Raw genomic sequence first — 23,532 nt, forward strand, 5'->3', positions numbered from 1 at the left:
GGATTAGCCAGCAGACTTCTTCTGAGGGAGGGATCTGTACCTACTGTTTGTGGCAAGTCAGCACATGAGGGAGATGTAAGAACGTTCAACTAATAATTTGTGTGCTTACACTGAAGTTAAGCATGAACTAGCTTTTTTGTGTTTTGTCATATAGCACAAGCTAACACAAGCTAGCATGTGGTAAACTCTTAGCGTATACAATACATAGCATGGCCAGCAATGACTGAAAATGGTAAGAATAGAGTTTGTGAGATCTCTTTTTAAATGAGAGTGATTTTGCCTAAAGAACTTAATGAGCATGTTTTGTGTAGCCCATAGACCTGTTCTAACTCGAGTAAAAAAGAGGTATAATATAAGGTAAGCACTGTTATTTTCATTACACTTGTGCAGTTCAACAAATCTCAATGGCAGCTAAGCAAAGATGGGGTTTATTAATTTAAATGCAGTCCAACCCAACAATCAAATACAGCTTTGGGAAGAAAAAGCACTTAAAAATAATGAGTTTCTTTGATTTTACCAAATTAAAAACCTCTGGAATATAATCAAGAGGAAGATGGATGATCACAAGCCATCAAACCACCAAACTGAACTGCTTAAACTTTTGCACCAGAAGTTATCCAAAAGCAGTGTGTAAGACTGGTGGAGGAGAACATGATGCCAAGATGCATGAAAACCACCAAATATTAATTTCTGTACTCTTAAAACTTTATGAATATGAACTTGTTTTCTTTATTTGTTTTCATTATTTGAGGTCTCAGCAAATAAATGCTCCAAATGACAATATATTTGTTTATGTTTATTTTATTTTCTATGTAGTTTATAGAATAAAACAACAATATTAATTTTACTCAAACATAAACCTATAAATAGCAAAATCAGAGAAACTGATCTAGAAACCGAAGTGGTCTTATTTATTTCCAGAGCTGAATATTCCTCAGGTGTGAGCTAAGCAGTTGTTCAGGTGCAGTTTAACCTGATTTATTACCAAGATAACTACTACATTTACTAAATAATAAAAAAAAAATAATAATAATCCAGTACAGTACAGATACTGCATTTGAGTACTTTTGTATTTATTTTTTTTATTAAAAACAGACACTAAAACATCATATTTTATCCAAACTGACACTATAACTACATTGGGTATGTGTGATGGTATGTCCACGCTTTCTCTTTTAGACTCACACAGAATGAGAAATAAAACAATGTGAAGATCAGAGGCAATTTTTCAGTGAGTGATTTTCTATTTAATCAGGCGTTTGTCCAGCGCCACTAATCTCCCTAAACCGCTGACCACCACCACCCCCACCCTCCCCACCTCCCCCCTTTATCCCTCTGCTCCAGCACTGATACCATCACACAGTATAATGGGAGCTGTGAAATCTCTTATCGTGATGTTTCTCATACTGCATCCAAACCAGCCGATATTAGAATATTCAAAATCCAGCAGAAAATGTAGAAGATTGCGCTGCACACATCTACCACAGCATCTGAGCTTTAATCAGACTGATCACTGCTGTAAATCACATTTTATATGGCATAGAAAAACACCAAGATAAGAAAGAGAGACTTTACAGAGTGTAGAACAGTGTTTTTGCTCTTTTTGAGAAATGTCTTTTGAGAAATCTGATCAGAAGCTTAAAAACAACACTATGGCTGATTTTCCCAAACGTACCTTAGAAAGTAAATTAAATTAACCCTTGTGTGGTGTTCATATTTTTGTTACTCGTTTACTTTGTTATTTGTATTTAATTCAGCAAAATTAAGCAATTCTACATTAAAGTGCTTTACACATGCTCGCTTCACCTAAATTGCAATCAATATAAACACAGCTTACATGGTTAATATTTGCCCTTTACCTTTCTTATGTTACATTTCTTTCAAAAAGTGCTACTCTTTTTTTATTAGTTTTTTTTAATAAAATGTAAAAGAAAATGAATTAAACTCAAGATATGAGTAGAAAATTTGTTTAGTTTCAAATTTAAAAATGAAGCAATGTTTATTAGCCCTTGGCCAAACAGACTGTATGTAATATAAATGTGTAGGGGGGGGGGGGTGTACAGTGTGTGTTTATCGAAAATGTCTTTTGATATATGTTTCTCACAAAAAATGAGCCAATGCCAATGAGTTTGAGTTAGAAAAAAAATGTGCGTGCTTTAGTAATTTTATTTATTAGTAAATAAATTAATAAAATAATGAATACATGAATTATTTAAAACATAATAATTTGTTTAACATTGTTTTTTTTTATCCTATATAACTTTTATATACCTTTTTTATTTCATAAATCATCTCTATGCAGGAAAACTATAAAAAAAATACAGGATAAAAAATAGCTGTGATGCTGCCATGTTTTACTTTAAAGTGAGCAGATAAAAAAAAATTCCAGTGCAAGGGGCGGGGCTAATATGCTGTTTGATTGGCCGATAAATGTCTATTCTGATGGATAGCATGTCCCGATCTGCATTAAGTACAAGAATACACAAGGAAAAAAAAATATGTCAGTTTCAATGGGTGCAGGATCTGAAAGGGATTCTGAAGGGGAAACAAAATGGTACAATTATTTATTCAATTTATTACAATAGGCACATTTATTATGATGTATAGAATCTATAGGGTTTTGAAATGTAACATTATTTTACGTTTCTCTTCACATGCACACGAGGTGATTATTTTCAGCACAGAAGACTGCAGTTTGTTGCTTCTGCTCCACAGTTTATTATTCAGTGTTTCAGTTTTATACATGCGTTCACTCCATTCGCTCTATTCACAAATGAAATGAAGATCTGACACCTTGACAAAACGTGCATGCTTTCCCCTGAGGGTGTTTTTCAGAGCTGATATAGTTTAGAAGTGGAGCTGCAGTCTGAAAAACATTTATTTTCCTCAGATAGACAGACAGTGTTTTCTGTAACCTCACCTCAAACATGCAGTGAAATACAGAAAGAAGCATTATGTGTTAAAACAGGAAAAGAGCTGTCTATCTATCTATCTATCTATCTATCTATCTATCTATCTATCTATCTATCTATCTATCTATCTATCTATCTATCTATCTATCTATCTATCTATCTATCGAACTCTGATGAACTTATCCTGTGCAACAGAATGATTCTTGCTCTTCCTTTCCTGGAGTGGTCCTGATGAGGGCCAGTTCCATCATAATGTTCTTTGTGACTGCAACTGAGGATACTTTAAAAGTTCTATCTATCTCTCTATCTCTCTATCTATCTGTCTGTCTGTCTGTCTGTCTGTCTATCTATCTATCTATCTATCTATCTATCTATCTATCTATCTATCTATCTATCTATCTATCTATCTATCTATCTATCTATCTATCTATCTATCTATCTATCTATCTATCTATCTATCTATCTATCTATCTATCCAGTGCAACAGAGGGTACTTTTTCTCTTCCTTTCCTGGAGTGCTCCTGATGAGGGCCAGTTTTATCATAATGTTAATCTATCTATCATAATCTATCTATCTATTTAACTCTAACTCTGATGAACTTATCCTGTGCAACAGAGGAAACTCTTGCTCTTCCTTCCCTTGGTCGACCCTGATGAGAGCCAGTTTCATCACTGTTTCGGAGTCACTGACTGTCTTCATTTCTTAAAAAGTCATTTATTTTCTTTATTCATGAAAAAAAAAGGTTGGTAGTGTTTAACATAAAGTATCCAGAGTGAAGATCACAATGTAAACCCTGCAAATGTTGCAGAAACAGAATGAAAAATTGTCTTCTTTATATAATTTAGGATTTTTTTGTCAATAACTTACAATTTATACATTAATTTGCACAACAATGTAAATACTCAATAAACAGATTCTATAGTAATTTTAATGTCATTTACAGATATCAATGTAATTTCATTAATGCAGGGTGCTGTGTGGCAGAAATCTGGATTAATATGATTCATTATACTGAACAAGTAAGTGAGAGGAAGAAGAGATGAATCGTTAAAACAGAGTAAAATGATCTATAGGCTGATGATTCTCTGCTCTTTTCCTTTTTGATGCCTGTCTGCCTTTTTTTTCCTCGTTTGAGAGATCCGTCAGCGCCGCCTCTCCGCTCTTCAACATGACAGTGAGGCTGATCTTTTTGAAGATTGCTCTCATTTCTCTTCGTCCTCAACATCTTTAACAGCAGCAGCAGCAGAAGTGATTCTGAAGCCTAAGCTCTGCCCATAGTGCTGTCATCATAACAGTTAACAGCTGCGCCGAACTCGTCAAGAGTTAATTACTTGAATTTCTTGTCTCTTAATGTTAGTTTGAGAGCATCAGATGTAAAGTTGTGAAGAGGTAGAGTTACAGGTATACAGTGAATAGTGAATATTTCAAGTGCAAAACTACCTGGATGTGTCCAACACTCGTTCATGTTGTTGAAGGTACAGGGGTTGGACAATGAATCTGAAACACCTGGTTTTAGAGCACAGTAATTTATTGTGGTGACGGACAGTTCTGGTGAAAACAGGAGAGTTGAGGTGCACATTGAATTCTGCCGTGATTTGAGCAATAAAAACGTGGTTTTATGTTTTTTGAATACAATCCGGGTTAGCACCCGAACATCCCTTTCAGACAGCTTCCTCTTACAGGGTCCACAGTTAATCCTGTTGGATGTGGTTGGTGCGTCTTGGTGGTATGCTGACATTACCCTGGATACCGTGGCTCTTGATGCATCACAAAGACTTGCTGTCTTGGTCACAGATGCTCCAGCAAGACGTGCACCAACAATTTGTCCTCTTTTGAACTCTGGTATGTCACCCATAATGTTGTGTGCATTGCAATATTTAGAGCAGAACTGTGCTCTTACCCTGCTAATTGAACCTTCACACTCTTCACGCTCTTACTGGTGCAATGTGCAACTAATGAAGATTGGCCACCAGGCTGCTCCAATTTAGCCATGAAACCTCCCACACTAAAATGACAGAGTTCTTTTGGTGGAAAGATGCTATAAGAGATCTAGTCAGGATGTAACATGGACTTCTTAGGTTTATTATTTCTGGGGGGTAAGAGGTACGTGTTTTAAAACTGATCCGTTGTTGTCTATCAGAAAGTAGTATAGCCACAGTAATTGGATTCTTTGCTGAAGTCTTCAGTCATGCACGGAGCTTCCTGGCAATTAGCTTTGATTCAGTCTGTTCCACAGTGAAGCAACAGCAGATCCAGATTCACAGTACGGCTTCTGACAGCTGGAGCTGAAGCTGCACCAGTAACTGTTCTAAAAAGATTGAGTCAGTATGAAAAAAAATCATATTTCATGTTTTCTCTGCTCAACTTAATACTAGGGCTGTCAACATTAAAGCGTTATTTGGTCTCAATCCAATCATCAAATTTATTAATTTTTAACTGAGATAAACTGCTGATAAGGTTTAGTTTAATCTGATATATTAGCCAGATAATTTACTACTATAAACAAGTGCTGTCTCTGCTGCTCCATGCTGTTTACACACTAAGAGCGCGGTATGTGCAGCGTTCACTGCTCACATATGTTCTGCACGTCCCACTGAAAACTGCACAGATATACAGATTTACACACTGAAACACAGAATCTTCTCAATATATTTACTTTCTTGCTCCCGTGACAGAAAGCTCTGACCAATCAGAGGAGATGACGTGCTTGTGTGGTTTATTGGTGCACATTTTGGTGCATTTAGGTTTATGTCTGTGTGAAACCAAACCAAACAAAGTGAGAAATGCTCCAAATAAACAAACTCATCAACAGATCCAGACCATAGAAATATAAAATTATAAAATTAATTTCTAATTCAGAATCCTTACGACCAAGCTGAGATGTTCAACAAGTTCAAACAAACAAGTATATACTAAATAGACTACATTTTTTATTGGATTGATACCACTACTTAATACTTAATTGATTCCCGCATTTCAGGTATGAAACGTTGCAAAAAACTTTGGGAAAGTGCATTTGCATTTATCACTTTGTATTGTTTTCATTCCATTTCGTAACATTTTGGCACTGCTGTTACCAAGTGATGAAATTTTCAGGCATTATTTTGTCCCATTCCTCCTGAAAACATGTATTAAGGTGTGTGACAGTATAAAGTTGTCACAGTTTGCTATTGTCAACCATTGATAGAAAATTCTCCACTTTATATTCTCTATTTGGGACAGGTCAGAACTGCAGGCCAGTCCAGTACTTGTATGTCAGTGTGTCTTTGCTATCGTAACAATGGGAAAAGTACACCCCCTAAACCCCCTGTTTTTTGCTGACTCTACCCTCAGGTCAAAGTTGAAAAAGGCAAAAAAAATGGGAGGGGCACTGGGTGATGTATGGGATTAAGGGTGGGACAAGAGGGAGAGCTGATTGGCTGAGCTGTGGCAGCAGCAGTTTGCCTCTGTTGGACTTCAGCGGGAGGGGGGGGGGGTGTATTATCAAGTCATTGGTCAGTACCAGTACACCGACACATCATCGTTGCCTATAGCACAGTTGAACCTGAGAGGGCGCTGCAAAGGCGGAAATGACCACAATAAATGTGTTTTTAAGAATAGGCGTCAAATAATCAATATTTTAGTTTTTATTTCTAGGTATTTACATCTGGATCTAATACACAGTTCAGAAGACGGAACCTCCTGTTTGAACCCACCCAGTTTGTATGAGCAAAAATATTGGAAAATGTGACTCTCACAATACAACAGGTGAGAATAATTAGAAACTCAGAGAGCGGGAACGCTGCTTAGTTCAGAGTTCAGAGTCTAAAACAGGCAGACTAAAAAAAAGGACATTATTAGCTTATTTCACTTTTTTAAATGTACTAAATAATTACATATGTGTTCTTTCACAGTTTTGATGACTTCAGTATTATTCTAAATGTAGAGATAATACAAATTAAGTAAAATAGCTTATTGAATAAGGAGGGGTGTCCAAACCACTGACTGGTGCTATGAGTTTTGTTTTATAGATATATATAGATATTATAAAAAAAAAAAAATGGGAGGGGTACTGGGTGATGTATGGGTTTAGGGGTGGGACAAGAGGGAGAGCTGATTGGCTGAGCGGTGGCAGCACCAGTGTGCCTCTGTTGGACATCAGGGGGGGACAGAGATATTATTTATTAATTGATCAGCACCAGTACACTGACACATCCTCCTTCTATAGCACAGTTAAACCTGAGAGGGCTCTTTAGAGGTGAAATTTATCTACTTTTTCTTTCTTTTTTTATAAATCTGTCAGAAGAACTCTCAGCTCCATTAGGCCATAAGGTGAAGGCGTTTTTCGTTTAATCCCGTTCCCATGTATGGGGCACTAACTAATTCTTACTTCATTAAAATAACCTATTGGTTTAAAATGCGATAGTAAAAGTTCTCCATATATAATCCAGCAGTTATTTTTTATTTGGTGTTTTTAATTGGGTATAGTTCCTTTCTCGCGCAGTCGTCTTTTCTTAATGAGTGATACGGATTTGCGGACTTATCGTCATGTGTTTCCCGCTAGACCAATCAGGCGGCTGCTTTTAGGAGCCGGAATCCAAAATGTCTGCGCCCGTGTTGTCAACAACGAGTAGTGAAGACGAAGACTGTCCGACAATAATACCCGCAAACGTGCATAAAAAATGTTTAAAACAATGTTATATGCATCTTACGTCCTTAAAGAAAGAAGAGGCAGAGGATTTTACACGCACGCGGTGGGATACTTTCAGAAACAGCGTTAAACGATGGCTTGGCTTGAAGGGGGAGAGCCAGAGGATTGCAGAAACATATAAACATTGTATTGAAATTGAGTTTGAGAATATTCCTAAAGATGCTGGGTTTCACCCCACTTGCTACCGGCGTTTTATAGACAAAAAACGTTTAAATGCGGCAGAGAAACAAGTCACACAGTGTCCTGAAGCTCAGGATACGGACGGAGGCGAGTCATCCTCTGTTGCTTCATCATGTTATACCCCAACAAAGAAACTGAGGTCCAGGACGGGTTTTTGCCAGTCCCTTGTACTGGTCCCGTGCTCCCTGCGTTATGCATAATATGCAAAAAAAAGGACAAGTACCTAACTGTTGGAGGCAAACGCCAGAAGGACCATCTGTCACAGGCAGAAACGTTTTCAGCAGGTAAGAAAAGGGAATTCAAATTTCATCATCAACATGTGGAAGGCTATGAAGTAAAATAATATATACAAATAACTCCAAATAACACGGTGATAACGTATGTATAAACAAATGTGCGTGTGTTTGTATGTGTGTAAAATAAGAAGTAAAATAATGTATACAAATTACTACAAATTACATGTGTGTGTGTGTGTGTGAGAGAGAGAGAGAGAGAGAGAGAGAGAGAGAGAGAGAGAGATCTGACGTATATAATTTAAAAGGTTGAACACCATTTGCCACTGCTTGTCCCTGTTGTGTTAATAAAATAGTCTTATATTTTGAATATTTAAAGGCCAGTTGCTAAAAGCTGCCAGGATGAAGGAAGACACTAGCATTCTTGTACATATTCAAGATAAAGACTGTGTGTCCCTGGAGGTGCGATACCACAAGTCCTGCTACAGACCATTGAGAGCATCCTGAGCAGCTGCATCACTGCCTGGTTTGGGACCTGCACCGTCTCTGACCGCAAGACCCTCCAGCGTATTGTGAGGACAGCTGAGAGGATCATCGGCGTCTCTCTCCCCTCCATCACGGACATTTACACCACCCGCAGCATCCGCAAAGCAACCAGCATTGTGAATGACCCCACTCATCCCTCACACGAACTGTTCTCCCTCCTGCCTTCGGGAAGAAGGTACCGCAGCATCCGGTCCAGCACGACCAGATTCTGCAACAGCTTCTTCCCCCAAGCCATCAGACTCCTCAACTGCAGAGACTGAACTGATGGTTTTTCTGTACATGCACACACACTCTTACCCCACTTACCCCAGAAAATGGAACCCTACTACCTCACTGGACTCTATTGCACACTGTGTAATAGAGGTAATTACTACCTCACTGGTCTTTTTTGCACACTGCATAATTTGCACACTGTCTTGTTATTTATTATTCTTTGTCTGTATGGTGTTGTATTGTCTGTCTGCACTTTTGTACTGTTGCACTATTGTTCTGTCTACACTGTGTTTATGTGTACCATGGTCCTTGGAGGAACGTTGTTTCGTTTCACTGTGTACTCTGTATATAGCTGAAATGACAATAAAAACCACTTTGACTTTGACTTTGACAGTACACCAGATTCTTGTCAAAGACCACCCCTACAATTACTGGTGCACCAGAAGAACGGTAAGCTGGTATATTGCTTATTGTAACTGTTAATTCCCTTTCACTACTCAACATTTAAAAAGTAATGGATTGGCATCCTGCAGTCTGTTTATTGTCTTTAGACTTTACAACTCTTGGCACAGAGAAAATGTGCAGCAAATGTGGAGAATTGTAAAATAAATATATAAAATATACAGCTGATCTTGATCTGAATTGGTGCTATTAAAAACATTTTAAAAAAGATACGTTGCATAAAATTATTTTACATTTTTTAATGTTTTCTGCAAAAATGAGCCAACCTATGATGCCTGCTACAATATTTTCTGTGAAAAAGTCATCCGCCAGAGAATAATTGTAAACCAAGAGATACTAACAATGACCCACCTAAGAAGGATCTTCATAAATCTGGTGAAGGAACATGAAAAACTTGATGCTTCAAACTACAGGTATTTTAAATATTGTAATTATATTATAATATTTGGCAATTAAAAATGTTATGCATAAAAACATTTTGTTAAGGAAAAGCTGACTCCTGTCAGTATGCCTTCTGACCTTAATACAGATGGCACATTACTTTAAATAGGACAGGATTATTTATAGTATATAAATGTATAGTATATAGTATAATACTTATAGTAGGTCTGTATCAAGTCAGCTGAGCACAAACATTCAAGCAAGCATTTTATAAATGTTTTAGCCTGTAGTGTACTTCATGTAACTAAATTTGTTCTCTCTCTCTCTTTTTCTCTCTCTATGTGTGCGTGTGTGCGTGCATGCGTGTGTGTGTGTGTGTGTGCATGTATGTACGTTTTGTCTCTTTTACTGTTCTTATGTTGCAGGCAGGACAAATTGAAGTGGAGGTTGGCACGTGACTTCCCCCAGCTGGTGTTTTACTCTCCCAGCAAGCGCAACATGTGTCAGATGTTTTTTGTTGAAACAATATCTGCAGATACATTGATAGACAGGCTACCTCACCCATTAGCCACAGGAACAACTACTGAGTCAACTGAGGTAAGCCAAACTGAAAGTGACTGTGAAAAAAACCCAAGTACAACAGCTGGTCAGGAACGGTCAAGTACAGGTGTCTCAGTCAATACTTTAGAGGACACAAGGACACTTTATAGTGCAGCTCTGATTTTAAAGAAGCTTTTGCAAGACTCTTGTGGGATGACATGCCCATGGCCACCCACATCAGATGACTTAAATGTAACTGAAGCAAAATCTGTTGTCCCACTCGAATTGTACAATCTGATTTCTTGGATTGTGGGTGCAGCTGACCTGCTACGTTGATATTCCGGATGATATGAACCTAAAAGTGATATCCATTTGTCAAGACATTCTGTACCTTGCATCTAAGGGCCGGAGACAGACACCTAAATCATTGTGTCTTGGTCTTACTGTTCGCCATTTAACAGGCTCATCACACATTGTATCTCTTCTTAATAGACTAGGACATTGTGCATCATGGGACACAGTAGTCAGTCTAGACACTAGCCTTGCCCAACTTCAACTAGTAGAAGGCAGAGACAAAATACCCAAAGGATTCTCAAAGAAAACTCCTACAGTACTTGTGTGGGACAACATTGACTTTGGGGAAGAGACACTGTCGGGTCATGGAACTACTCACCACCAGTGATGGTATAGTTACTTTGAAAAAGTAATCCGATTACTGATTACTGATTACTCCTTTAAAAAGTAACTTAGTTACTTTATGGATTACTAGATTTTAAAAGTAACTAAGTTACTTTACAAGTTACTTTATTAGTTACTTTCAGCAGCTGCACACACCACCTCACAAATGCATTTTAACAGCAACAATTTATCTCTATTAAGTTGAACTATTTCCTAAAAAAATATATATATTTTTTTTATAAAAATAACATAACACTTAACATAATTTTTTTTATAAAAAATAAAATATGGTCTTTCTTGATTTTACTAAACATAAATACTTATAAAATATAGAAAGTCTTTCTTGACCTGACATATTTAACACATATTTAACATGTTAAACTGAACATTGAACTTGTTGTTCTCTGCAGGGCAGCAAGGAGTGGTTTTATAAAACAGAACCGTGTATATGGTCGAGGCCAGGGATCACATATTTGCAGACTGCGGTCCGGGTCCGGGTCCGGACGTTGTCCAATAAGGACCCATACCGGACCCAACTACTGAGAAGGATTTAATTCTGACAGTGTTCATTTAAAGCACCGGAACTTTTCTTGTCTTTACTCTGCGCCACAGTGAACTTCCAATCACGTGAGGTGTAAAATCTTTAAATGCTCTCCTCTGCCCTGGCTAGTGAATTGGGACGCAGCCGCAAAAAAAAAAACAAACGCCTTTATAAAGAGATAGGGGGGGCTTCGAGAACTGGCGAAAAACGAGAACGGGCGGAAACTAAAGACACGCCGAGCGCGAGAGAGAGAGACAGGGGAGAAAGTGAGACGCGTGTGATTGGGGGAGAGCGGAGGGGGAATGGGTAAGGGAGCGGTGTGTGTGTGTGTGTGTGGAGGAGATGAGGTGGAGAGAGATAGAGAGAGTAACGCACAGTGACTTAAATAAGTAACTTTAATCTGATTACTGGATTGGAAATAGTAACGCGTTAGATTACTCATTACTGAACAAAGGGTCAGATTAGAGTAACGCGTTAATAAGTAACGCGTTACTGACATCACTGCTCACCACACAAATGGAATTATGCTGCAAAGTTGTGTAGTTGAACCTGTGCCAGCAACGAACAGACAACCGCTACAAAAGGGAGTTTCTACATTGAAACCACCACCTAGCATCCCTGTCGAACACTACCATCAGTTCAAAAGACAAGGACCACACAACTGGTTTCATCATGAAATGATTCCATTAGAAGCTGAGGCATACAGACTAAACACTGCTGCAAAGACTGAACTGGCATATGTTTTTCTAAAGTGCGTAGATGCTGGAAAATGCACAATCCCAAGCTGGACAGGTTTCCATACATTGCTTCAAGGTGATGGTACTCTGCAAAAGTCAGCATTGTATTATCTGCCAGTCATTGAGGCTTCACCAACAGAGATGTCAACTGTAAACACCATTCTGAAGCGAAGTGTCCAAATTGCTGATCAGCTAGAACTGGACCATGTTGTATTAGTTTTTGACCAAGCAATATATGCCAAAGCTCAGCAAATTCGCTGGAAAGATGACAGCCTTACACGTCGTTTAGTGATAAGACTAGGTGAATTTCACACATGCATGTCCTACCTTGGTATTCTTGGAAAACGGTTTGGAGATGCAGGGCTGGTAGACATACTCATAGAGTCTGAAATTGTTGCCACAGGTTCCATCAATGGGGTGACCAGTGGTCATCACTACAATCGCAGCATGAGGGCGCACAAACTTTTGTATGAGAGTCTTCAACGCATCCGATTTAATGCATTCTTGGACTCTTTACCTCCAAAGAAGAAAAATGAGTGTATGGATGTCATCAATCAGATCAAATGTGCATTCCCAAACAGAACAATTGATGTGTTGTGTGAAAATGTGAAACTTGATCAGATGTGTTCAAAGTATGAAGACTTTGTGACAAGACAAAATGCAGAAAGCCCAACTTTTGCCTTCTGGAGTTCATACATTGACATGGTGCAGATACTCCTTCTGTTTGTCAGAGCAACACGAGAATCAGACTGGCAGCTTCACTTGTCAACACTGCGTTTGATGATGGCGTGGTTTTTTGCCTATGATCGTGTAAATTATGCTAGGTATTTACGTACCTTCATACTGGCTGGAACTGGTCAGTTTGCCCCTAACACATCCTTCTTGCCACAGTGACCTCTGTGTGAAAGGCCAGTGGACTGTCCAGCGTCAAAACGTCCATGGATTTGCTTCAATTGCTTGTGACCAGGCTATCGAGCAAACATGCAATAGAGACTCCAAGACAAAAGGTGGTTGGATAGGCATGACACAGAATCGAGCTGCAGTCTATCGCTGGATATTGTCACAACATGAAAGGGCTGCCATAGCAAGACAATGTGAGTCAATGGCAGGTAAATCTCCTGAAATACGGAAACGAAAAGATCTTGACACCACACGAATTCATGCTGATGAAAAGGCTGTGACCAGAATCATATCCACGCTAGATTCCATGCTGAACCCTTTTGACACACACCGGGATGGCATTGTGTGTCTTAGCTCTGGGGCAGTTGCAACTGAAGAAGTCCAGAAGGATTTGCTTGCAGCTCCAGAAATAGGAGAGACTGCTTTCAATGAGTTTATAAGCCAAAGGCTGTTAACACCATCAGTTGACATATTTGCTCCCATCAAAGCACAAAAACTGAAGACATTCAGTGACCAAGCAAAGACAAAGAAAAGACCTGCTGCAAGCAAAGACGTGATTCTCTGTGCTGATAAAAAGCTATTCTCCAGACTACTCATCATTGGTCAGAGTAGAAAGACTGATCTGAGAGAAATTCTTTCATACTCCTTAGGAATTGTTTCATATCCTTTAGCCAGTTCTGATGGTTCACTTGCTAAAACAAACAAATCTGCTCTTCTGGATTTATTGGAGACGAAAGGTGGTGACTGCTTAGTTGAAAAAGTTCCAGCAAATGGAGCTATTCTCTTTGATGGCATGGCAGTCATTCAAGCCATTCGGTCTGTACCAAGTACATTTGGAGAGCTTGGTGAGACTATACTACAGTACATGATTAAGCTTGCGCTGAAGCACAAGTGTACACGGATTGACTTTGTGATTAACCGGTATCCAGAAATTTGTATAAAAAATTTGGAACGGTCACATAGAGCTGGAGGTGGTACACAACAGGTGCACATTTTTGGACGGGACCAGAGGACACCAACACAATGGAAAAAGTTTCTGTCAGACGGAACAAACAAAGAGGCACTGGCAGAATTTCTGTTTGAAGTATGGCAATGCGCTGATCTTACCAAGGTGGGCAAGGATTTAAGCTTGTTCATAGCTCACGGAGAACTGTGTCACTGCGTGACTGCAACAAATGGTGTACAAACTTTGAGTGCTGTTGTAGATCTGACATGTGATCATGAGGAGTGTGACACCAGGTTGTTTTGACATGCACAACATGCTGCACAGGAACATCAGACTGTAGTTATCAAGAGCCCTGATACTGATGTGGCAGTGATTGCTATAACTTTGCAGAGAGCTTTACGATGTAGATTATATTTTTTCACTGGAGTTAACAACAGAACAAGAATCATTGATATAGCTAAGGTGTCATCAGCTCTTGACACCAGTGTGTGTTCAGCACTTATTGGGATCCATACCTTCTCAGGTTGTGACTCTACAAGTGCCTTTCAAGGAAAGGGCAAAAGAAAGACATTTTCTGTTGCCTCAGAGAAAGAGGAGTACCTGACTGCATTTACAAATCTGGGCAGCAGTTTTAACCTGGATCAGTCTGCTTTTGAAGTACTTTGCAAATATGTGTGCCATCTCTATGGCCAGACCTCTGCCAAGAATGTAAACGATGCCAGATACAAAGCATTCTGCATGTCATCCTCAGCTTTGCCAGAACTATCCATGCCCCCGACTAGTGACGCCCTGTACCAACACTGCAAAAGGGCAAACTACCAAGCAGCAGTAATGAGACACTCTCTAAAAAGTAAAATATGTGCCCCTTCACCCATTGGTAATGGATGGCACCTTGAGAATGGAGAGTTGGCAGTGACCTGGATGACAAAATTACCTGCCCCTGAAAGTGTGCTGCAGGTAGTTCACTGCAGTTGTAAACAAGGCAAATGTGAGACAGGAAGATGTTCCTGTATGAGTGCAAGACTGTGTTGTACTGATTTATGTAAATGTCAAAATTGTGAAAATGTCTCAAAAGAAACAGAGCAAAATGCTACATGGGCTGACAACTCTGATGAAAGTGATGTGGATGAATAATATTAATGAGTAAAAGAAGAACTTTGGACTGATGATGCATCGCAGCAGTCTGGAAAGAGATAGGACAGCTGAGAGGATCATCGGCGTCTCTCTCTCCCCTCCATCACGGACATTTACACCACCCGCAGCATCCGCAAAGCAACCAGCATTGTGAATGACCCCACCCATCCCTCACACGAACTGTTCTCCCTCCTGCCTTCGGGAAGAAGGTACCGCAGCATCCGGTCCAGCACGACCAGATTCTGCAACAGCTTCTACCCCCAAGCCATCAGACTCCTCAACTGCAGAGACTGAACTGATGGTTTTTCTGTACATGCACACACACTCTTACCCCACTTACCCCAGAAAATGGAAAGCACTAAAAACCCTACTACCTCACTGGACTCTATTGCACACTGGGTAATAGAGTAATTACTACCTCACCTGGTCTTTTTTGCACACTGCATAATTTGCACACTGTCTTGTTATTTATTATTCTTTGTCTGTATGGTGTTGTATTGTCTGTCTGCACTTTTGTACTGTTGCACTATTGTTCTGTCTACACTGTGTTTATGTGCACCATGGTCCCTGGAGGAACGTTGTTTCGTTTCACTGTGTACTCTGTATATAGCTGAAATGACAATAAAAACCACTTTGACTTTGACTTTGAGATACTGTTGGATTTGAGATTAAGAACACATGCATGCACTAGCCACATTTTTTTCAATGTTAAAATGAACTAAGCTTTCAATGTAACACATGATTCTATACTATGCATCAACAGGTTATAAGATGTATTGCTTTCATTGAACTGTCAACTGTCATGTATTATTTAAAACTAAATTTGTGCAGTAAGCTTTTGAAACATTTCAGCCACCTTGGCTCAACGTCTGTATATTTTCTTTTTTTCTGATTTCACACTTGCTACTGAATTTTTTTGTTTATAAAACATCAGCGTGTAAAACATTGAATTGTGTTCATGATTCATTTTGTTTGGTGTCAATTTCTGAATTTTAAGCACAAAACCTGCAACTTTGCCATATTCCATGATCTAAATTCACAATTGAGTGTACTTAAGCATTAATACTTGTCTCAGATGTTAAGGTACATATATAAGAAAGTTTGAGATACATTTTGTGTTGTGAAAATGGAGATAAATGAAGTTACAAGCAAAACCAGCAACATTTAAAATTCGTTTTTTTTTGTATTTATATGTATATACATTTATGCACCGTAACAAAAAAACTGCAGTATTTTTTATGGAGAACTTTTAACTCAAGGTCCATTAGGGTTTTGTGTATTCAAAAACACTTTTAATAAGTAGTGCCCGGCCGTGGGAACGAAAATCACTTTCTAGGCACTTTTTGCTAGTTCACCTTATGGCCTACATCTCCCAGCTCTTCAACTTGACAGTTTATCCGGTTCTTTTTGAAGAACGCTCTCATTTCTCCCTCTACAAGCCCCGGATCATGTTATTCCTGCTGTATTCCTGCAGTGTTTCCTCACCCCTGCGTCTCAACTACCCACTCGCTCCTCTATACAGTAACATGTTTTCTTATATAACCACGTTATACAGTCTGGATCTTAAGCGTCAGTTAAAGACCTCAGTATCCATCATTCATGTTGTTCCAGGAGCTCCTCACACCACTAATGAACCCAGCATGAATAAGAGATGCGCTTCTGTGAAATATGCATCGGCCCGGCCCGTGCAGATGCTGCTCAATAACGGGGCTGCTGGGTTATAGAGGCCGAGCAGATGAGGGTGAAATACAGGGCGGTGTTATAAACTCAGAACAGGCATCAAATAAATGATCAGTCTGATTCACAACAATCAGAAGTCTGATAAAAATCACACACAGACTTTTATTACTGTTATTACATGTCAGGAAACAGAGTCACGCTCCAAAATACAACAGAAATAAGTTGATATTCTGTTTGTTTTTCAGTAGAACTTCAGTTTAAGTTTATTTTTTGGAGGTATCTGGTTAAACATGTTCGCTAAACTTTTTTCAAAAGGCATTTTGTTTGTCCGATGCAGTTTTTAATCATCTTATCATATGTCTGATATATTAGCCAGATAATGTACTACTGTAAACAAGTGCTGTCTCTGCTGCTCCATGCTGTTTACACACTAAGAGCATGGTATGTGCAGCGTTCACTGCTCACATATGTGCTGCACGTCCCACTGAAAACAATTAGTTTTTAATGCTCTGTGTTAAAGCAGCTTCACACTGCACAGATACACAGATTTACACACTGAAACACAGAATCTTCTCACTATATTTACTTTCTTGCTCCCGTGCCAGACAGTTCTAACCAATCAGAGGAGATGATGTGCTTGTGTGGTTTATTGGAGCACATTTTGGTGCATTTAGGTGTCACGGAATGACCCAAGCAGGGTGACGAGGAAAGCAGACACAAGTGCAGGTAAGGACTAAATAAATAATAATTTAATAAATAAATAACAAATAAGCAAAGAAACAAGGAACGAGTAACACTAAACAAAGAAACACAAATAACCAATAACCAAAACAAACGAGCGATAATAATAAACAAACCCAACAGGGCAGGGAAATATAAACAAGGGAATAAACTAATAAACACAAAGCAGGGGTATATACAAGGAACTAGGGAACACGGAAATAAACAAGAAACTAGAAACATTAAACAAGAGATAAACAAAGGACAAGGGCTAAAGCTAAGAAAACGAGGGCTAGGCTAGAAAACACGAGAATGACAAAACAACAGAGGAAGGTGCAAAGACGGACGGAGGACAAGGTGGCAGAGGAGGGCTATTTATAGTAACATAAAACACACTATAATTATAAACACCTGGGGAAGGGGAAGAGCTACAAATGAGACACAGGTGGAAAAGTACTGAGACAGGAGACACAGGGGAGCACAGGTCACGTGAGGAAAACACACAGAGACATGAGACAGGGCTAAGACATGACATTAGGTTTATGTCTGTGTGAAACCAAACCAAACAAAGAGAGAAATGCTCCAAATTTACTCCAAACTTAACTGATCTGGACCATAGAAAATAGACACTACAACTACAGGTGTGAAAACGCTCTTTTATACTATAAAATATATATTATAAAATTAAATTCTAATTCAGAAATCCTTCCTGTCACGGCCTCGCTATGTTTCCTTGCGTTTTCCCCGTTTCCTAGTGTGTGTCTCCTGTAATTTTCCGTCACGTGTGTCTAATTTGTAGCTCCGCCCCTTCCCCAGGTGTTCAGTGTTTCATGTTACTATATATAGTACCTGTTAGTCTATGTTTATCCGTCGGTCTTTGCACCTTCCTCTGTCGTTTGTCTAGCCACGTTTGCTTAGTTAGTTCACGGTTTTTTGTCACGCTACGTTTATCTCTTGTTTATTTCTAGTTCTCTGTATTCCTACGTTTATTTCCAGTCACGTTTATTTCCTGTCTGTTTCCTTGTTTATTATCTGTATATATTTACGTATTTATTCCTTATATATATCCCTAGCCCTGTTTGTTTTTTATCTGTTTAGTTTAGCTCCTTGTTGTTCTCCTAATTTGTTTTATTAGCCTTTCTGTCTATTTATGTTATTATTATCTCTGGTTTGTTTTGGTTTGTTTCTTGTTTATTTACGTATTAAAGTTCCCTCGTTACACTTAAGCTGAGATGTTCATAATAAAGTAAAAAAAAAATCCTCAAACAAACAAGTATATACTAAATTAGATTACATTTTTTTGGATTGATACCACTACTGAATACACATCTATTCCCGCATTTCAGGTATGAAACATGTTGCAAAAAACTTTGGCAAACTTTTAGCAATGCATTTATCACTTTGTAATGTTTTCATTCCTTTTCATAACATTTTGGCACTGATGTTACCAAGTGATGAAATGATTCAGGCATTATTTTGTCCCATTCCTCCTGAAAACATTACTGTTATTATATGTCAGGAAACAGAATCACGCTCCAAAATACAACAGAAAGTTCATATTACTGTTTAATTTTCAGTAGAACTTCAGTTTAAGTTTATTTTTTGGAGGTATCTGGTTTAAACATGTTATAAATTAAATTAAATTATATTATATTAAACTATAATAAACAAACATGGGACAAGCACTGATTGGTTACTTAAGCTGAAGCTTGTTTCCCTTTAATACACTCCTTTAGCCGATCGATTGGCGTTTCTTCTTCTTTTCCTTTTTCTTCTTCAAAAAAAAAGCATAATTGCAATGCTGATAATTAATGTCTTGTGCTGACTGCTCAACCAGCTCCATACATGTTGTCACACATTAGCCCATGTCTGTCTTGTATTTTTCTCTCCAAACCATCACTGATTGGTGGAAACTTCACACTAGACCTCGAGCAGTTTGGACTGTGTGTCTCTCCACTCTTCCTCCAGACTCTGATCCCTTTGATTTTTCCAAATGAAATGTAAAATTTACTGATGATCAGTGATGGTTTGGAGAGTCATGTCTGTCATCTGCTGGTGTTGATCCACTGTGTTTTATTATCAAGTCTAAAGTCAGTGCAGTTTTGTTTTCCCACAAAATCTTACAGCACGTAATGCTTCATGAGATGCAGACTTCATTTTCCAGCAGGATTTGGCACACTGCCCACACTGCTAAAAGTACCAATTGGTCTTATATAATATTCTACTTTTCTGAGACACTGATTTTTGGGTTTTCATTGGCTGTAAGCCATAATCATCCACACTAAAATAAATAAACGCTTAAAATAGATACACACTCTGTGTGTAATACATCTATATAATATATAAGTTTCACATTTTTAATTTAAAAAAAATAATAATTTTTGTCATGTCTTAGCCCTGTCTCATGTCTCTGTGTGTGTCCCACGTGACCTGTGCCCCTGTGTCTCAGTACTTTTCCATGTGTTTCTCATTTGTAGCTCCGCCCCTGCCCCAGGTGTTTCTAATTATAGTGTTTCCTGTTTCCTTATATAGCCCTGGTCTACCACTTTGTCTCTGTCGGTCTTTGCACCTTCCCCTGTTGTTTTGTCTCTCCGTGTTCTTCCGTGTTCCATAGCCCTAGTCTTTGCCCGTGTTTTCCTCAGTTAATCTCTTGTATATGTTTTCTAGTTTCTTGTTTATTTCCTCGTTTCCCAGTCCTCTGCTTAGTGTTTTGTTTCTAGTATATCCCTTGTATAATATATCCCTGCCCTGTTTAGTTTTGTTTATTTCTTGTTTGGTTTTTCTAGTCTCTTGTTTAGCTCCGTGTTCCTTAGTTCCTTGTACATACCCCTTCTTTGTGTTTATTCCTAGTTTAGCTCCTTGTATATATTCCCTGTTTGTTTATCATTATTATTATCTCTAGTTTGTTATTGGTTATTTGTGTTTCTTTGTTACATGTTTACTTGTTGCTTGTTTCCTTGTTTCTTTGTTATTTATTTAATAAATTATTTATTTATATCGCCCTTACCTGCACCTGTGTCCGCCTCCTCGTCTCCCTGCCTGGGTAATCGTGACAGAAAGACCGACCATAACATGGACACAGCAGGTTCTGCCTGGACTGGCACCAGAATGGCGATTCGCCGTACTCCAGGCGGGATCCCGGCGCAGGAAACCTCGAGGCCTCATGGACGCTGCAGGCCTCGGGGTAGGCGCTCTAAGGGGTCCCGCCAGCCGGAAGAAGACCCCTTTTCCGGGGAGGATTTTCTTGGGGGGGCGCTAAGGGTTGGTGCGGTTAGCCTCGGTGCCTCCGTGTACCCGAGGCTAAAGGAGCGGGACCCGTGGGACTTTCTCGGGTGCGCTCCCAGCAGCTCTGAGGAGGAGGAAGACTTTCTCCCTACACCAGCTCGTCTGCCGCTGCCTCCAGGGGCTGTTCTGCCTCCAGCACACATGTGTCCACCCTGGTTCCTGGAGGAAGCGGCATCCACCCCGGGGAGAACTAAAGCAGCACCGGTTCTCCAGACGCCGACTCCCGTCCGTCCGCCTTCCAAGGCGCGCTCCGTCCCGGCGCCTCCAAAGCTAGCTCCTCCGGCGGCCAAGACTCTGTCCTCACTGGCGCTTCCAGAGCTAGCTTCTCCAGTGGCTAAGGCGCTAGCATCCCCGGCGCCTCTCAAGCTAGCGTCTTCAGCGGCTAAGCCACGCTCCGTGACTTCTGTGACGGCTGTGAAACCGCGCCCCGAGATCCCCGCGGTAGCAGCCGAACCTCGCCCCGTGTTCCTCGCGGTAGCTGCCGAACCGTGCCCCGTGATTTCCGCGGTAGCAGCCGAGCCGCGCTACAGGACCTCCGACCCAGCGAGCCAGCCGCGAGCAGAGACTTTCCCCGCGCTTGACTCAGCTGGAGAGAGTACTAATCCAGTCCGGGATTTTACGGCTACCGCACTCTCAAGCCCCACAGCTGCAGCGCCAGCACCTCAGGCTGAGGAGCTGGTTTTCATGGCGGCTGCAGAGCTGGATTCCGCCGCTGCGAACCAGCCTCTCTCTGGGACTATCTCCGCGGCAAATCAGCCGCGCTCTGGAACTCTCTCCGCGCCGGACTTTACCGGCGGCCCCGCGCTTTCTGCTTCTACAGTCTCTGCCGGCGAAGCTGCAGCTCCGGTCCGGGTTTTTATTTCAACCGCAGTCTCAAGCCCTGCTGCTGCTCCGCTGGATCTGCACACACCCAGCTCCGAAATTCTCTCGGCGGCCACGCCCATCTCCGAGGTGTCTTCGGCTGCTGAGCCACGCCCCCGGACTCCTGCCGTGTCTGCAGAAGCTGCTCCAGCCTCCGTCTCTGCAGAAGCTGCTCCAGCCTCAGTCTCTGCTCCAGTCTCCGTGTCTGCTGAAGCTGCTGAAGCCTCCGTGTCTGCAGAAGCTGCTCCAGCCTCCGTCTCTGCAGAAGCTGCTCCAGCCTCAGTCTCTGCTCCAGTCTCCGTGTCTGCTGAAGCTGCTGAAGCCTCCGTGTCTGCAGAAGCTGCTCCAGCCTCCGTCTCTGCTGAAGCTGTTGAAGCCTCCAAGTCTGCTCCAGCTGTTCAAGCCTTCAAGTCTGCTCCAGCTGTTCAAGCCTTCAAGTCTGCTCCAGCTGTTCAAGCCTTCAAGTCTGCTCCAGCTGTTCAAGCCTTCAAGTCTGCTCCAGCTGTTCAAGCCTTCAAGTCTGCTCCAGCTGTTCAAGCCTTCAAGTCTGCTCCAGCTGTTCCAGTCTCAGTGTCTGCTCCAGCTGTTCCAGTCTCAGTGTCTGCTCCAGCTGTTCCAGTCTCAGTGTCTGCTCCAGCAGTTCCAGTCTCAGTGTCTGCTCCAGCAGTTCCAGTCTCCGTGCCAGAGCCAGCTGCCCAAGTCTCCGTGCCAGAGCCAGCTGCCCAAGTCTCCGTGCCAGAGCCAGCTGCCCAAGTCTCCGTGCCAGAGCCAGCTGCCCTAGTCTCCGTGCCAGAGCCAGCTGCCCAAGTCTCCGTGCCAGAGCCAGCTGCCCAAGTCTCCGTGCCAGCACCAGCTCCCGCTGCCAGAGTCGCCGCGCCGCCAGCACCAGCTCCCGCTGCCAGAGTCGCCGCGCCGCCAGCACCAGCTCCCGCTGCCAGAGTCGCCGCGCCGCCAGCACCAGCTCCCGCTGCCAGAGTCGCCGCGCCGCCAGCACCAGCTCCCGCTGCCAGAGTCGCCGCGCCGCCAGCACCAGCTCCCGCTGCCAGAGTCGCCGCGCCGCCAGCACCAGCTCCCGCTGCCAGAGTCACTACCCCACCGGTTCCTGCTCCCAGAACTTTGTTTGGCCCCAGGTCCCACGTACCCAGGCAGGCACCGAGGTCCCCTGACTTTGTCCCCAGTACTGTGCCCAGGCTGGTTCCTTGGACTTCCCTTCAGACATTTGCCAGTCCTGGGCACCCACCCGTGTTTCTGGTCCCCATGTCTCTCCCTGTTTTGGTCCCTGTCTCTGTTTACGTCCCTGTACCCGTGTCTGTCTCTGTCTCTGTTCCCGTCCCAGTTACAGTGTTCGTTTCTGTCCCTGTTGATGTTCTCGTCCCTGTTCCTATGTCCGGTCCCGTCCAGTCTCCGTCCCCTGTCCAGTCTAGTGTCCAGTCTTCGGTCCCCTCACCTGTCCAACCCTTCGTCCAGTTCCCTGTCCAGTCTCCGTCCCCTGTCCAGTGTCCTGTTCTGTCTCCGTCTTCTGTCCAGTCTCCGTCCACCGTCCAGTTCCCTGTCCAGCCTCCGTCCCCTGTTCTGTCTCCGTCCACCGTCCAGTTCCCTGTCCAGTCTCCGTTCCCCGTCCAGTCTCCGTCTCCTGTCCAGTTCCCCGTCCAGTCTCCGTCTCCTGTTCAGTTCCCCGTTCAGTCTCCCGTCCAGTCTCTGTCCTCTGTCCTGTCTCCGTTTCAGTCCCCGGTTTCGTCTCTTGTTTTCCCCGGCCTCTCCCCGCCGCCAGCCCCCGGGGTTCGTTTTTACGCGCCTCGGGAGCTGCGCGTTTAGGGGGAGGCTTCTGTCATGTCTTAGCCCTGTCTCATGTCTCTGTGTGTGTCCCACGTGACCTGTGCCCCTGTGTCTCA

Source organism: Astyanax mexicanus, chromosome 7 (assembly GCF_023375975.1).
Source record: "Astyanax mexicanus isolate ESR-SI-001 chromosome 7, AstMex3_surface, whole genome shotgun sequence".
NCBI classification, from domain to species: domain Eukaryota; kingdom Metazoa; phylum Chordata; class Actinopteri; order Characiformes; family Acestrorhamphidae; genus Astyanax; species Astyanax mexicanus.